The following is a 17463-nucleotide window of genomic DNA, read 5'->3' as shown; positions in this document are numbered from 1 at the left end:
ATCGGCAAGTGGATTTTTGGAGACCTTGGCACCCCATAGTGGAAAAGGAAATATCTTCAAATAAAAACTACACAGTACTATTTAGAGAAACTTCTTTGTGATGTATGCAATCAACACTCAGAGTTGAACCTATCTTTTGATAGAGCAGTTTTGAATCTCTCCTTTTGCGGAATATGCAGGTGGATATTTGGAGCCTTTTGAGGCCTACAGTGGAAAAGCAAATCTCTTCACATAAAAACTACACAGAAGCATTCTGAGAAACTACTTTGGGACGTGTGCATTCAACTCACAGAGTTGAAACTATCTTTTGATTGAGCAGTTTTGAATCTCTCTATTTGCAGAATCTGGAAGAGGATATTTGGAGTCCATTGGGTCCCATGGTGGAAAAGAAAATATCTTCAATTAAAAACTACACAGAAACATTCAGAGAACCTTCTTTGTGATGTGTGCATTCGTCTGATAGGGTTCAACCTATCTTATGATTGAGGAGTTTTGAAACACTCCTTTTACAGAATCTGCGAGTGGATATTAGGTGCGTTTTCAGGCCTACCTTGGAAAAGCAAATATCTTCAGATAAAAACTACACAGAAGCATTCTGAGAAACTACTTTGTGATGTGTACATTCATCTCACAAATTTGAACTTTTCTTTCGATTGAGGAGTTTTGAAACACTATTTTTGTAGAATCTGCAAGGGGCTATTTGGAGCCCTTTGAGGTCTATTGTGGAAAAGGAAATATCTTCACATAAAAACTATACAGAAGCAGTCAGAGAAACTTATTTGTGATGTGTGCATTCATCTCACAGAGTTGAACATTCCTTTTGATTCAGCTGTTTTGAAACACTCTTTTTGTAGAATCTACAAGTGGATAATTGGAGCCCTTTGCGCCCTATGGTGGAAAAGGAAATATCTCCAAATAAACCCAGAAACTTTTTCGTGATGTGTGCATTCAACTCACAGAGTTGAACCTATCTTTTGATTGAACAGTTTTGAATCTCACTTTTTATAGAATCTGCAAGTGCGTATTTGGATTCCTTTGTGCCCTATGGTGGGAAAGGAAATATCTTCAAATAAAAAGTACACAGAAGCATTTTCAGAAACTTTTTCTTGATGTGTGAATTCAACTCACAGAGTTGAACCTATCTTTTGATTGACCAGTTTTGAATCTCTCTTACTGTAGAAACTGCAAGTGGATATTTGGACCTCTGTGAGGCCTACGGTGGAAAATCAAATATGTTCACATAGAAACTTCACAGAAGCATTCTGAGAAACTTCTTTCTGATGTCTGCATTCAACTCACAGGATTGAGCCATCTTTTGATTGAGCAGTTTTGAATCTCTCTTTTTGAAGAATCTGAAGAATCTGCAAGTGGATGTTTGCAGAGCTTTGAAGCCTATTATGGAAAAGGAAATATCTTCACATAAAAACTACACAGAAGCATTCTGAGAAACTTCTTTGTGATGTGTGCACTCTTCTCACAGAGCTGAGAATTTATTTTGATTGAGCAGTTTTGAAACACTCTTTTTGCAGAATCTGCAAGTGGATAATTTGAGCCCTTTGAGCTTTACTGTGGAAAAGCAAATATTTCAAACTAAAACTAACCAGAAACATTCTGAGAATCTTCTTTAGGATGTCTGCATTCAAATCACAGAGTTGAATCTATGCTTTGATTGAGCAGTTTTTAATCTCTCTTTTTGCAGAATCTGTTAGTGGGTATTTGGAGCCCTTTGCAGCCTAAGGTGGAAAAGGAAATATCTTCAAATAAAAACTACAAAGAAATAGTCTCAGAAACTTCTTTGCGATGTGTGCATTCATCTCACAGGGTTGAACCTATCTTACGATTGAGCAGTTTTGAAACACTCTTTTTGTAAAATCTGCAAGTTGATATTCGGAACGCTTTGAGGCTTACTGTGGAAAAGCAAATATCTTCAGATAAAAACTACACAGAAGCATTCTGGAAAACTCTTTGTGATGCGTGCATTCATTTCACAGAATTGAAACTTTCTTTTGATTGAGCAGTTTTGAAACACTGTTTTAGTAAAATCTGCAAGTGGATATTTGGAGCCTATTGAGGACTATTGTGGAAAAGGAAATATTTTCACATAAAAACTACACAGAAGCATTCTGAGAAACTTCTCATTGATGTGTGCATTCATCTCAGAGAGTTGAAACTTTCTTTTTATTGAGCCGTTTTTAAACACTCTTTTTCTAGTATTTGCAAGTGGATAATTGGAGCCCTTTGAGTCCTATTGTGGAAAAGGAAATATCTTACTATAAAAACTACTCAGAAGCGTTCTGAGAAACTTATTTGTGATGTATGCATTCAACTGACAGAGTTCAACATATCTTTTGATTGAGCAGTTTTGAATCACTCATTTTTAGAATCTACAAGTGGATATTTGGAGCCCTTTGAGGCCTATTGTGGAAAAGGAAATATCTTCACATAAAAACTACACAGAAGCAGTCAGAGAAACTTATTTGTAATGTGTGCATTCATCTCACAAGGTTGAACCTATTTCATGATTGAGCAGTTTTGAAACACTCTTTTTGTGGAATCTGCAAGTGGATATTTGGATCGCTTTCTGGCCTACCATGGAAAGGCAAATATCTTCAGCTAAAAACCACACAGAAGCATTCTGAGAAACTTCTCTGTGATGTGTGCATTCAATTCACATATTTGAACCTCTCTTTTGAATGAGCTGTTTTGAATCTCTCTTTTTGCAAAATCAACAAGTGGATGTTTGGAGAGTTTTGAGGCCTATTGTGGAAATGGAAATATCTTCACATAAAAACTACACAGAAGCATTCTGAGAAACTTCTTTGGGATGCGAGCACTCAACTTACAGAGTTGAACTTATCTTTTGATTGAGCAGTTTTGAATCTCTCTTTTTGCAGGATCTGCATGTGGATATTTGGAGCCCTTTGCAGCCTATTGTGGAACAGGAAATTTCTTCAAATAAGAACTACTCAAAAGCATTCTGAGAAACTTCTTTGTGATGTGTATTCATCTCACAAGGTTGAACCTATCTTATGATTGAGCAGTTTTGAAACATTCTTTTTGTGGAGTCTGCAAGTGGATATTTGGAGTGCTGTGAGGGCTTCTAGGGAAAATCAAATATATTCACATAAAAATTACACAGAATCATTCTGATAAACTCCTTTGTGATGTGTGCATTCAACTCACAGAGTCGAACCTATCTTTTGATTGAGCAGTTTTTAATCTCTCTTTTTGCAGAATCTGCAAGTGGATGTATGGAGAGCTTTGAGGCCAATTGTTGAAAAGTAAATATCTTCACATACAAACTAAAAAGAAGCATTCTAAGAAACTTCTTTGTGAGGCGCGCATTCAACTCACAGAGTTGAACTTATCTTCACATTGAGCAGTTTCAAATCGCTCTATTTGTAGAATCTGCAAGTGGATATTTGGAGCGTTGTGAGGCCTGCTTTGGAAAGTCAAACATGTTCACAGAAAAGCTACACAGAAGCATTCTGAGAAACTTTTTCTGATGTGTTCATTCATCTCAAAGTGTTGAACCTATCGTTTGATTGAGCAGTTTTGAATCTCTCCTTTTGCAGAATCTGCAAGTGGATGTTTGGGGATCTTTGAGGCCTATTGTGTAAAAGGATATATCTTCACAAAAAAACTACATGGAAGCATTCTGAGAAACTCCTTTGTGAGGTGTCCATTCAACTCACAGAGTTAAACTTATCTTCTCATTGAGCAGTTTTGAGTCTCTCTTTTTGTGGAATATGCAAGTGGATATTTGGAGCCCTTTGCACCCTGTGGTGGAAAAGGAAATATCTTCAAATAAAAGCTACACAGAAGCATACAGAGAAACTTCCTTGTGATGTGTGCTTTCGTTTCACAGAGTTGAACCTTTCTTTTGATTTAGCAGTTTTGAAACACTCTTTTTGTAGAATCTGCAAGTGGATAATTGGAGACCTTTGAAGCCTATTGCAGAAAAGGAAATATCTTCATATAAAAACTACTCAGAAGCATTCTGAGAAACTTCTTTGTGATGTGTAGATTCAACTCACAGAGTTGAATCTATGTTTTGATTGAGCAGTTTTGAATCTCTCTTTTTGTAGAATCTGCAAGTGGATATTTGGAGCGTTGTGAGGCCCACTGTAGAAAATCAAATATGCTCACATAAAAACTACACAGAAGCATTCTGAGAAACCTGTTTGTGATGTGTGCATTCAACTCACAGAGCTGAAATTTTCTTTTGATTGAGCAGTTTTGAATCTCTCTTTTTGCAGAATCTGCAAGTGGATGTTTGGAGAGCTATGAGGCCTATTGTGGAAAAAGCTGTATCTTCACATAAAAACAATACAGAAGCATTCTAAGAAAGCTCTTTGTGATGTGTGCATTCGGCTCACAGAGTTGAACTTATCTTCTCATTGAGCAGTTTCGAATCTCTCTTTTTGTAGAATCTACAAGTGGATATTTGGAGCCCTTTGCGCCCTATGGTGGAAAAGGTAATATCTTCAAATAAAATCGACACAGAAGTATTCAGAGAAACTTCTTTGTGATGTATGCATTCATCTCACAGAAATGAACTTATCTTTTGATTGATGAGTTTTGAATCTCCCTTTTTGCAGAATTTGCAGTTGGATATTTGGAGCACTTTGAGGCCAATGGTGGAAAAGCAAACATCTTCACATGAATACTACACAGAAGCATTCTGAGAAACTATTTTGAGATGTGTGCATTCAACTCCCAGATTTTAAACTTTCTTTCATGGAGCAGTTTTGAATCTCTCTTTTTGCAGAATCTGCAAGTGGATATTTGGAGCCCTTTGCAGCCAATGGTGGAAAAGGAAATATCTTCAAATAAAAACTACACAGAAACATTCTGAGAAACTACTTCCTGATATGTGCATTCATCTCACAGGGTTGAACATATCTTATGATTGATCAGTTTTCAAACACTTTTTTTGTAGTATCTGCAAGGGGATATTTGGAGCGCTTTGAGGCCTACCATGGAAAAGCCAGTATCTTCAGATAAAAACTACACAGAAGCATTCTGAGAAACTCCTTTGTGATGTGTGCATTCATCTCAGAGTTGAACTTTTCTTTTGATTGAGCAGTTTTGATACACTCTTTTTGTAGAATCTGCAAGTGGATAATTAGAGCCCTTTTTGACCTATTGTGGAAAAGGAAATATCTTCACATAAAAAGTAGACAGAAGCATTCTGAGAAACTTCTTTCTGATGTGTGCATTCAACTCACAGAGTTGAACCTTTCTTTAGATTGAGTAGTTTAAAAACTCTTTTTGCAGAATCTGCAGGTGGATATTTGGAGCCCTTTGAGGCCTACTGTGGAAAACCAAATATCTTCACATAAAAACTACACAGAAGAATTCTGAGAAATTTCTTTGGCATGTGTGCATTCATCTCATAGGGTTCAACTTATCTTTTGATTGAGCAGTTTTGAATCTCTCTTTTTGCAGAATCTGCAAGTGGATATTTGGAGCCCATTGCGGCCTGTGGTTGAAAAGGAAATATCTTCAAATAAAAACTACACAGAAACATTCTGAGAAACTTCTTTGGGATGTGTGCCATCATCTCACAGGGTTGAACCTATCTTCTGATTGAGCAGTTTTGAAACAATCTTTTTGTATAATCTGCAAGTGGATATTTGGAGCACTTTGAGGCCTACTGTGGAAAAGCAAATATCTTCAGATAAAAACTACACAGAATCATTCTGAGAAACTTCTTTGTGATGTGTGCATTCATCTCACAGAGCTGAACTTTTCTTTCGATTGAGCAGTTTTGAAACTCTCTTTTTGTAGAAACTGCAAGTGGATATTTGCAGCTATTTGAGGCCTGTTGTGGAAAAGGGAATATCTTCCCATAAAAACCAGATAGAAGCATTCTGAGAAACTACTTTATGATGTATACATTCATCTCACAGAGTTGAAAGTTTGTTTTGATTGAGCAGTATTGAAACATCCTTTTTGTAGAATCTGCAAGTAGATAATTGCAGCCCTTTGAGGCCTATTGTGGAAAAGGCAATATCTTCACATAAAAATTACTTAGAAGACTTCTGAGAAAGGTTTTGTGATGTGTGCATTCAACTCACAGAGTTGAAAATATCATTTGATTGAGCAGGTTAGAATCTCTCTTTTTGTAGAATCTGCAAGTGTATATTTGGAGCCCTTTGCACTCTGTGGTGGAAAAGGAAATATCTTTAAATAAAACCTACACAAAAGCATTCTCAGAAACTTCTTCCTGATGTGTGCGTTCAACTCACAGAGTTGAACCTAATTTTTGATTAAGTTGTTTTGAATCTCTCTTTTCGTAGAATCTACAAGTGGATATTTGGAGTGCTGTGAGGCCTTCTGAGGAAAATCAAATATGTTCACAGAAAAAGTACACAGAAGCATTCTGAAAAACTCCTTTGTGATGTTTGCATTAAACTCACTGAATTGAACCTACCATTTTATTGAACAGTTTTCAATCTCTTTTTGCAGAATCAGCAAGTGGATGTTTGGAGAGCTTCGAGGCCTATTGTGGAAAAGGAAATATCTTCACTTAAATACTAAACAGAAGTATTCTGAGAAACTTCTTTGTGAGGTGTGAATTCAAAACTCAGTGTTGAACTTATCTTCTCATTGAGCTGATTTGAATCTCCCTGTTTGTAGAATCTGCAAGTGGATAGAAAAAATATATCTTCCAATAAAAGCAACATAGAAGCATTCAGAGAAACATCTTTGTGATGTATGCATTCAACTCAAAGCGTTGAAACTATCTTGTGATTGAGCAGTTTTGAATCTCTCTTTTTGTAGAATCTGCAGGTGGCTATTTAGAGCCCTTTGAGGCCTACGGTGGAAAACCAAATACCTTCGCATAAAAATTACACAGAAGAATTCTGAGAAACTCCTTTGGGATGTGTGAATTCAACTCACAGTGTTGAACCTATCTTTTGATTGAGCAGTTTTGAGTCTCTCTTTTTGCAGAATCTGCTAGTGGATATTGGGAGCCCTTTGTGGCCTACGCTGGAAAAGGAAATATCTTCAAAAAAAAAAACTACACAGAAACATTGTGAGAAACTTCTTTGTGATGTGTGCATTCATCTCACAAGTTTGAAGCTATCTCATGATTCAGCACTTCACACTTTTTTTAATTAATTAATTTATTATTATTATACTTTAGGTTTAAGTGTACATGTGCACAATGTGCAGGTTAGTTAAATATGTATACATGTGCCATGCTGGTGCGCTGCACCCACTAACTACTCACCTAGCATTAGGTATATCTCCCAATGCTGTCCCTCTCCCCTCCCCCCACACCACAACAGTCCCCAGAGTGTGATGATCCCCTTCCTGTATCCGTGTGTTCTCATTGTTCAATTCCCACCTATGAGTGAGAATATGCAGTGATTGGTTTTCGGTTCTTGTGATAGTTTACTGAGAATGATGATTTCCAATTTCATCCATGTTCCTACAAAGGACATGAACTCATCATTGTATATGGCTGTATAGGATTCCGTGGTGTATATGTGCCACATTTTCTTAATCCAGTCAATCATTGTTGGACATTTGGGTTGGTTACGTGTGCATGTGTCTTTATAGCAGCATGATATATAGTACTTTGGGTATATACCCAGTAATGGGGTGGCTGGGTCAAATGGAATTTCTAGTTCTAGATCCCTGAGGAATTGCCACACTGACTTCCACAATGGTTGAACTAGTTTAGAGTCCCACCAACTGTGTAAAAGTGTTCCTATTTCTCCACATCCTCTCCAGCACCTGTTGTTTCCTGACTTTTTAAGGATTGCCATTCTAACTGGTGTGAGATGGTATCTCATTGTGGTTTTGATTTGCATTTCTCTGATGGCCAGTGATGGTGAACATTTTTTCATGTGTTTTTTGACTGCATAAATGTCTTCTTTTGAGAAGTGTCTGTTCATGTCCTTTGCCCACTTTTTGATGGGGTTGTTTGTTTTTTTCTTGTAAATTTGTTGGAGTTCATTGTAGATTCTGGATATTAGCCCTTTGGCAGATGAGTAAGTTGCGAAAATTTTCTCCCATTTTCTAGGTTGCCTGTTCACTCTGATGGTAGTTTCTTTTGCTGTGCAGAAGCTCTTTAGTTTAATTAGATCCAATTTGTCAATTTTGGCTTTTTTTGCCATTGCTTTTGGTGTTTTAGATATGAAGCCCTTGCCCATGCCTATGTCCTGATTGGTAATGCCTAGGTTTTCTTCTAGGGTTTTTATGGTTTTATGTCTAATATTTAAGTCTTTAATCCATCTTGAATTGATTTTTGTATAAAGTGTAAGGAAGGGATCCAGTTTCAGCTTTCTACATATGGCTAGCCAGTTTCCCAGCACCATTTATTAAATAGGGAATCCTTTCCCCATTGCTTGTTTTTCTCAGGTTTGTCAAAGATCAGATAGTTGTAGATATGTGGCATTATTTCTGACGGCTCTGTTCTGTTCCATTGATCTATATCTCTGTTGTCGTACCAGTACCATGCTCTTTTGGTAACTGTAGACTTGTAGTATAGTTTGAAGTCAGGTAGTGTGATGCCTCCAGCTTTGTTCTTTTGGCTTATGATTGACTTGGTGATGTGGCTCTTTTTTGGTTCCATATGAATTTTGAAGTAGTTTTTTCCAATTCTGTGAAGAAAGTCATTGGTAGCTTGATGGGGATGGCATTGAATCTGTAAAGTGCCTTGGGCAGTATGGCCATTTTCAGGATATTGATTCTTCCCACCCATGAGCATGGAATGTTCTTCCATTTATTTGTATCCTCTTTTATTTCCTTGAGTAGTGGTTTGTAGTTCTCCTTGAAGAGGTCCTTCACTTCCCTTGTAAGATGGATTCCTAGGTATTTTATTCCCTTTGAAGCAATTGTGAATGGGAGTTCACTCATGATTTGGCTCTCTGTTTGTCTGTTGTTGGTGTGTAAGAATGCTTGTGATTTTTGTACATTGATTTTGTATCCTGAGACTTTGCTGAAATTGCTTATCAGCTTAAGGAGATTTTGGGCTGAGACAATGGGGTTTTCTAGATATACAATCATGTCGTCTGCAAACAGGGACAATTTGACTTCCTCTTTTCCTAATTGAATACACTTTATTTCCTTCTCCTGCCTAATTGCCCTGTCCAGAACTTCCAACACTATGTTGAATAGGAGTGGTGAGAGAGGGCATCCCTGTCTTGTGCCAGTTTTCAAAGAGAATGCTTTCAGTTTTTGCCCATTCAGTATGATATTGGCTGTGGGTTTGTCATAGATAGCTCTTATTATTTTGAGATACGCCCCAACAATACCTAATTTATTGAGAGTTTTTAGCATGAAGTGTTGCTGAATTTTGTCAAAGGCCTTTTCTGCATCTATTGAGATAATCATGTGGTTTTTGTCTGTGGTTCTGATTATATACTGGATTACATTTATTGATTTGGGTATATTGAAACAGCCCTGCATCCCAGTGATGAAGCCCACTTAATCATGGTGGATAAGCTTTTTGATGTGCTGCTGGATTCGATTTGCCAGTATTTTATTGAGGATTTTTGCGTCAATGTTCATCCAGGATATTGGTCTAAAATTCTCTTTTTTGGTTGTGTCTTTGCCCGGCTTTGATATCAGGATGATGCTGGCCTCATACAATGAGTTAGGGAGGATTCCCTCTTTTACTATTGATTGGAATATTTTCAGAAGAAATAGTACCAGCTCTTCCTTGTACCTCTGGTAGAAATCGGCTGTGAATCCATCTGGTCCTTGACTTTTTTTGGTTGGTAAGCTATTGATTATTGCCACAATTTCAGCTCCTGTTATTGGTCTATTCAGAGATTCATCTTCTTCCTTGTTTAGTCTTCGGAGAGTGTATGTGTCATGGAATTTATCCATTTCTTCTAGATTTTCTAGTTTATTTGCATAGATGTGTTTGTAGTATTCTCTGATGGTAGTTTGTATTTCTGAGGGATCGGTGGTGATATCCCCTTTATCATTTTTTATTGCATCTATTTGGTTCTTCTCTCTTTTTTTCTTTATTAATCTTGCTAGTGGTCTTTCAATTTTGTTGATCCTTTCAAGAAACCAGCTCCTGGATTCATTAATTTTTTGAAGGGTTTTTTGTGTCTCTATTACCTTCAGTTCTGCTCTGATTTTAGTTATTTCTTGCCTTCTGCTAGCTTTTGAATGTGTTTGCTCTTGCTTTTCTAGTTCTTTTAATTATGATGTTAGGGTGTCAATTTTGGATCTTTCCTGCTTTATGTTGTGGGCATTTAGTGCCATAAATTTCCCTCTACACACTGCTTTGAATGCATCCCAGAGATTCTGGTATGTTGTGTCTTGGTTCTCGTTGGTTTCAAAGAGCATCTTTATTTCTGCCTTCATTTTGTTATGTATCCAGTAGTCATTCAGGAGCAGGTTGTTCAGTTTCCATGTAGTTGAGCGGTTTTGAGTGAGATTCTTAATCCTGAGTTCTAGCTTGATTGCACTGTGAACTGAGAGATAGTTTGTTATAATTTCTGTTCTTTTACATTTACTAAGGAGAGCTTTACTTCCAACTATGTTGTCAATTTTGGAATAGGTGCAGTTTGTTGCTGAAAAAAATGTATATTCTGTTGATTTGGTGTGGAGAGTTCTGTAGATGTCTATTAGGTCCTCTTGGTGCAGAGCTGAGTTCAAATCCTGGGTGTCCTTGTTGACTTTCGGTCCCATTGATCTGTCTAATGTTGACAGTGGAGTGTTAAAGTCTCCCTTTATTAATGTGTGGGAGTCTAAGTCTCTTTGTAGGTCACTCAGGACTTGCTTTATGATTCTGGGTGCTCCTGTATTGGGTGCATATATATTTAGGATAGTTAGCTCTTCTTGTTGAATTGATCCCTTTACCATTATGTAATGGCCTTCTTTGTCTCTTTTGATCTTTGTTGGTTTAAAGTCTGTTTTATCAGAGACTAGGATTGCAACCCATGCCTTTTTTTGTTTTCCATTTGCTTGGTAGATCTTCCTGCATCCTTTTATTTTGAGGCTATGTGTGTCTCTGCACGTGAGATGGGTTTCCTGAATACAGCACACTGATGGGTCTTGACTCTTTATCCAATATGCCAGTCTGTGTCTTTTAATTGGAGCATTTAGTCCATTTACATTTAAAGTTAATATTGTTATGTATGAATTTGATCCTATCATTATGATGTTAGCTGGTTATTTTGTGTGATAGTTGATGCAGTCTCTTCCTAGTCTCCATGGTCTTTACATTTTGGCACGATTTTGCAGCAGCTGGGACCGGTTGTGCCTTTCCATGTTTAGCGCTTCCTTCAGGAGCTCTATTAGGACAGGCCTGGTGGTGACAAAATCTCTCAGCATTTGCTTGTCTGTAAAGTATTTTATTTCTCCTTCACTTATGAATCTTAGCTTGGCTGGATATTAAATTCTGGGTTGAAAATTCTTTTCTTTAAGAATGTTGAATATTGGCCCCTACTCTCTTCTGGCTTATAGAATTTCTGCTGAGAGATCCACTGTTAGTCTGATGGGCTTCCCTTTGACGGTAACCCGACCTTTCTCTCTGGCTGCCCTTAACGTTTTTTCCTCCATTTCAACTTTGGTGAATCTGACAGTTATGTGTCTTGGAGTTGCTCTTCTCGAGGAGTATCTTTGTGGCATTCTCCATATTTCCTGAGTCTGAATGTTGGCCTGCCTTGCTAGATTGTGGAAGTTCTCCTGGATAATATCCTGCAGAGTGTTTTCCAACTTGGTTCCATTCTCCCCGTCACTTTCAGATACACCAATCAGACATAGATTAGGTCTTTTCACAGAGTCCCATATTTCTTGGAGGCTTTGCTCGTTTCTTTTTATTCTTTTTTCTCTAAACTTCCCTTCTTGCTTCATTTCATTAATTTCATCTTCCATCACTGATATCCTTTCTTCCATTTGATCACATCGGCTCCTGAGGCTTCTGCATTCTTCACGTAGTTCTCAAGCCTTGGTTTTCAGCTCCATCAGCTCCTTTAAGCACTTCTCTGTATTGGTTATTCTAGTTATACATTCTTCTAAATTTTTTTCAGTTTTCATCTTCTTTGCCTTTGGTTTGAATATCCTCCCATAGCTCAGAGTAATTTGATTGTCTGAAGCCTTCTTCTCTCAGCTCATCAAGGTCATTCTCCATCCAGCTTTTATCCATTGCTGGTGAGGAACTGCGTTCCTTTGGAGGAGGAGAGGTGCTGTGCTTTTTAGAGTTTCCAGTTTTTCTGCTCTGCTTTTCCCCATCTTTTTGTTTTTTTCTAATTTTGGTCTTTGATGATGGTGATGTACAGATGGGTTTTTGGTGTGGATGTCCTTTCAGTTTGTTAGTTTTCCTACTAACCGACAGGACCCTCAGCTGCAGGTCTGTTGGAGTACCCAGCCGGCCGTGTGAGGTGTCAGTCTGCCCCTACAGGGGGGTGCCTCCCTCTTAGGCTGCTCGGCTGTCAGGGGTCAGGGACCCACTTGAGGAGGTAGTCTGCCAATTGTCAGATGTCCAGCTGCATGCTGGGAGAACAACTGCTCTCTTCAAAGCTGTCAGACAGGGACATTTAAGTCTGCAGAGGTTACTGCTCTCTTTTTGTTAGTCTGTGCCCCGCCCCCAGAGGTGGAGCCTACAGAGGCAGGCAGGCCTCCTTGAGCTGTGGTGGGCTCCACCTAGTTCGAGCTTCTCTGCTGCTTTATTTACCTAAGCTAGCCTGGGCAATGGCGGGCGCCCCTCCCTCAGCCTCGCTGCCGCCTTGCAGTTTGATCTCAGACTGCTGTGCTAGCAATCAGTGAGACTCCGCAGGTGTAGGACCCTCTGAGCCAGGTGCAGGATACAATCTCCTGGTGCACTGTTTTTTAAGCCCTTCAGAAAAGCACAGTATTCGGGTTGGAGTGACCCGATTTTCCAGGTGCCCTCTGTCACCCCTTTCTTCGAGTAGGAAAGGGAACTCCCTGACCCCTTGTACTTCCCGAGTGAGGCAATGCCTCGCCCTGCTTCAGTTCACGCACGGTGAGCGCATCCACTGACCTGCGGCCACTGTCTGGAACTCCTAGTGAGATGAACCTGGTACCTCAGGTGGAAATGCAGAAATCACCTGTCTTTTGCATAGCTCATGCTGGGAGCTTTAGACCAGAGCTTTTCCTATTCGGCTATCTTCAGTTCACACTTTTTATAGAATCTGCAGGTGGTATTTTGTGTGCTTTTTGCCCATGGTGGAAAAGGAAATATCTTCAAATAACAAAATTAACAGAAGCTTTCTCAAAAACTTCTTCATTATGTGTGCATTCAACAAAGAGTGTTGAATCTATCTTTTGATTGAGCAGTTTTGAGTCTCTCTTTTTGTAGAATTTGCAAGTGGATATTTGGAGCACTGTGAGGCTAACTGGAAAATCAAATATGTTCACATAAAAACTACAGAGAAGCATTCTGACAAACTTCTTTGTGATGTGTGCATTGAACACACAGAGATGAACCAATCTTTTGATTGAGCAGTTTTGAATCTCTCTTTTTGTAGAAATTACAAGTGGATGTTCAGAGATCTTGGAGGCCTATTGTGGAAAAGGGAATATCTTCAAATAAAAACTACACAGAAGCATTCTGAGAAACTTGTTTGTGAGATGTGCATTGAACTCACAGAGGTGAACCTATCTTTTGATTTAGCAGTTTTGAATCTCTCATTTTCAGAATCTTCAAGTGGATGCTTGGAGAGCTTTGAGGCCTATTGTGGAAAAAGGAAATATCTTCACACAAAAACTACACAGAAGCATTCTGAGAAACTTCTTTGTGACGTGTGCATTCAACTCACGGAATTGAAATTGTCTTCTCATTGAGCAGTTTTGGATTTCTCTTTTTGTAGAATCTGCAAGTGGATATTTGGAGCCATTTACGCCCTATGGTGGAAAAGGAAATATCTTCAAATAAAAACTACACAGAAGCATTAAGAGAAACTTCTTTGTGATGTATGCTTTCAACTAACAGAGTTGAACCTATCTTTTGAATGAGCAGTTTTGAATCTCTCTTTTTGGAGAATCTGCAAGTGGATATTTGGAGCCCTTTGAGGCCTATGGTGGAAAAGGAAATATCTTCAAATAAAAATTACACAGGAGCATTCTCAGAAACTTCTTCGTGATGTGTGCATTCAACTCACTGTGTTGAACCTATCTTTTGATGGGGCAGTTTTTAATCTCTCTTTTTGTAGTATCTGCAAGTGGATATTTGGAGTGCTGTGAGGTCTACTGTGGAAAATCAAATATGTTCACCTAACGACTACACAGAAGCATTCTGAGAAACTTCTTTGTGATGTGTGCATTCAACTCAAAGGGTTGAACCTATCTTTTGATTGAGCAGTTTAGAATCTCTCTTTTTTAGAATCTGCAAGTGGATATTTGGAGTGCTGTGAGGCCTACTGTGGAAAATTAAATATGTTCTCATAAAAACTATACAGAATCATTATGAGAATCTCCTTTGATGTCTACATTCAACTCACAGAGTTGAACTTATCTTTTCATTGAGCAGTTTTGAAACACTCTTTTTATACAATCTACAAGTGGATATTTGGAGCCCTTTGCACCCTATGGTGTAAAAGGACATATCTTCCGATAAAAACTACCCAGAAGCATTCTCAGCAACATCTTCGTGATGTATACATTCAAGTCACAGAGTTGAACCTATCTTTTGATTTTACTGTTTAGAATCTCTCTTTTCGTAGACTCTGCAAGTGGATATTTGGAGTGCTGTGAAGCCTACTGAGGAAAATCAAATATGTTCTCATAAAATCTACACAGAAGCATTCTGAGAAACTACTTTGGGATGTGTGCACTGAACTCACAGAGTTGAACCTATCTTTTGATTGAGCAGTTGAGCAGTATTGAATCTCTCTTTTTTCAGAATCTGCACGTGGCTGTTTGGAGAGCTTTGAGGCCTATTGTGGAAAAGGAAATATCTTCACGTAAAAACTACACTGAAGCATTCTGAGAAACTTTATGTGAAGTGTGCATTCAACTCTCAGACTTGAACTTATCTTCTCATTGAGCACTTTTGAATCTCTCTTTGTAGAATCTGCAAGTGGATATTTGGAGTGCTGTGATGCCTAATGTGGAAAATCAAATACGTTCACATAAAAACTACACAGAAGTATTCTGAGAAACTTCTTTGTGATGTGTGCATTCAACTCACAGAGCTGAACCTATCTTTGGATTGAGCAGTTTTGAATCTCCCTTTTTGCAGAATGTGCATATGGATATTTGGAGCCCCTTTTGACCTATGGTGGAAAAGGAAGTACCTTCAAAGAAGAACTACACAGAAACATTCTGAGAAACTTCTTTGTGATGTGTGCATTCATCTCACAGAGTTGATCCTATCTTTTGATTGAGCTGATTTGAATCTCTCTTTTTGCAGAATCTACATGTGGATATTTTGAGCCCTTTGTGGACTACTGTGGAAAAACAAATATCTTCATATAAAAACTACACAGAAGCATTCTGAGAAACTTCTTTGGTATATTTGAATTCAACTCATAGAGTTGAACCTATCTTTTGATAGAGAAGTTTTGAATCTCTCTTTTTGCAGGATCTGTATGTGGATATTTGAAGCCCTTTGCAGCCTATGGTGGAAAAGGAAATATCTTTAAATAAAAACAACACAGAAATATTCTGAGAAACTTCTTTTTGAAACTTTCTTCTGATTGAGCAGTTTTGAAACTGTCTTTTTGTAGGATCTGCATGTGGATATTTGGAGCCCTTTGTGGCCTATTGTGGAAAAGGAGATATCTTTACATAAAAACTACACAGAAGCATTCTGAGAAAGTTCTTTGTGATGTGTGCATTCATCTTACAGAGATGAACTTTCTTTTGATTGAGCAGTTTGGAAACACTCTTTCTGTAGAATCTGCGAGTGGATATTTGAAGTGCTTTGAGTCCTATAGTAGAAACGGAAATGTCTTCACATAAAAACTACACAGTAGCATTCTCAGAAACTTCTTTGTGATGTTTGCATTCAACTCAAATAGTTGAAACTATCTTTCGATTGAGCAGTTTTGAATCACTCTTTTTGTAGGATCTGCAAGTAGATATTTGGTGCCCTTTGCAGCCTATTTTGGAAAGGGAAATATCTTCACATAAAAACTACACAGAAGCATTCTGAGAAACTTCTTTGTGATGTGTGCATTCATCTCACAGAGTTGAACCTTTCTTTTGACTCAGCAGTTTTGAAACATTCTTTTTGTAGAATGTGCATGTGCATATTTGGAGTGCTTTTAGACCTATTGTAGAAAAGGAAATATCTTCACATAAAAACTACACAGAAGCATTCTGAGAAACTTCTTTGTGATCTGTGCATTCATCTCACACAGTTGAACCTTTCTTTTGATTGAGCAGCTTTGAAACACTCTTGTTGTAGAATCTACAAGTGCATATTTGGAACGCTTTGTGGGCTATGATGAAAAAAGAAATATATTCACATAAACACTACACAGAAGCATGCTTAGAAACACTTTTGTGATGTATGCATTCATATCACGGAGTTGAACCTACCTTTTGATTCAGCTGTTTTGAATCTCTCTTTTTGTAGAATCTGAAGGAGTATATTTGGAGCCCTTTGCAGCCTATTTTGGAAAAGGAAATATTTTCACAAAGAAAATACACAGAAGCATTCTGAGAAACTTCTTTGTGGCGTGTGTATTCATATCACAGAGTTGAACCTTTCTTTTGAATAAGCAGTTTGGAAACACTATTTTTATAGAATCTGCAAGTGGATATTTGAAGCGCTTTGAGGATTATGGTTGAAAAGGTAATATCTTTACTTAAAAGCGACACAGAAGCATTCTCAGAAACTTCTTCATGATGTGTGCATTAATCTCACAGTGTTGAACTTTTTAAACTGAGCTGTTTTGAAACAATGTTTTTGGAAAACTTTCACATGCATATTTGGTGGGCTTGGAGGCCTATTATGGAAAAGGAAATATCTTCACATAAAAACTACACAGAAGCATTCTGAGAAACTTCTTTGTGATGTGTCCATTCATCTCACAGAGTTGAACATTTATTTTGATTGAGCAGTTTTGAAACACTCTTTTTGTAGAATCTGCAAGTGGACATTTGGAGTGCTATCAGGCCCATGTTGGAAAAAGAAATATCTTCACATAAAAACTACACAGAAGCATTCTGAGAAACTTCTTTTTGATGAGTGCATTCAACTCTCAGAGTTGAACCTATCTTTTGATAGAGCAGTTTTGAAACTCTCTTTTTGAAGAACTGCAGGGGAATATTTGGAGCCCTTTCTAGCCTATTGTGGAAAAGGAAATAAGTTCCCCAAAAAACTACACAGAAGCATACTGAGAAACTTCTCTGTGATGTGTAAATTCAACTCACAGTGTTGAACCTATCTTTTCATAGAGCAGATTTGAAACTCTCTTTTTGTAGAATCTGTAATTGGATATTTGGAGAGCTCTGCGGCCTATGGTGGAAAAGGAAATATCTTCACATAAAAACTACACAGAAGCATTCTCAGAA

Source organism: Pongo pygmaeus, chromosome 23, assembly GCF_028885625.2.
Source record: "Pongo pygmaeus isolate AG05252 chromosome 23, NHGRI_mPonPyg2-v2.0_pri, whole genome shotgun sequence".
Lineage (NCBI taxonomy): Eukaryota > Metazoa > Chordata > Mammalia > Primates > Hominidae > Pongo > Pongo pygmaeus.
This window is presented reverse-complemented; position numbering follows the sequence as displayed.